Source organism: Loa loa (genome assembly GCF_000183805.2).
Source record: "Loa loa unplaced genomic scaffold supercont3.104, whole genome shotgun sequence".
In the NCBI taxonomy this organism is placed as follows: domain Eukaryota; kingdom Metazoa; phylum Nematoda; class Chromadorea; order Rhabditida; family Onchocercidae; genus Loa; species Loa loa.
In genome coordinates, this window is record NW_018108284.1 from 136,420 (window position 1) to 136,956 (window position 537).

Sequence of the window (537 nt, forward strand, 5' to 3'; positions counted from 1 at the left end):
GCTGCTGCTGCTGCTGCTGCTGCTGCTGCTGCTGCTGCTGCTGCTGCTGCTGCTGCTGCTGCTGCTGCTGCTGCTGCTGCTGCTGCTGCTGCTGCTGCTATCTGTCGTTGTTATTTAATGCGGTAATGGAAGAAACAGGAAGTTGCAGACCGTATATGTATATGAACGCTACTTTTGAATCTCGTCTTTTATGTCTTTCGTCATCCTTCCAGGCCTATTGTAATAATGGGGAATCCTCTTTAATTAGAATAGTAACTAAAGAGTTCCCTTGGATGATAAGAGTGTTTGCTATCAAAGCAGCTGCAGCGTACCATCATCATTCATTGATATGCACTTTTTGTTGTTGAACAAGATGTTGCTGTGGCAATCGTTGCACAATCGCTTTTCCCTACTTCTCCTCCTTCCCTTTTTCTCCCTCTCCCTCTCCTTCTCCCTCTTCTTCTCTCTCTCTCTCTTCCTTCCTCTTTCTTCCGAAATTAAAGCTTTTCTATTTTGGTATTTTTTAATTAGCTGGTATATGCACATGCTATCTTCATT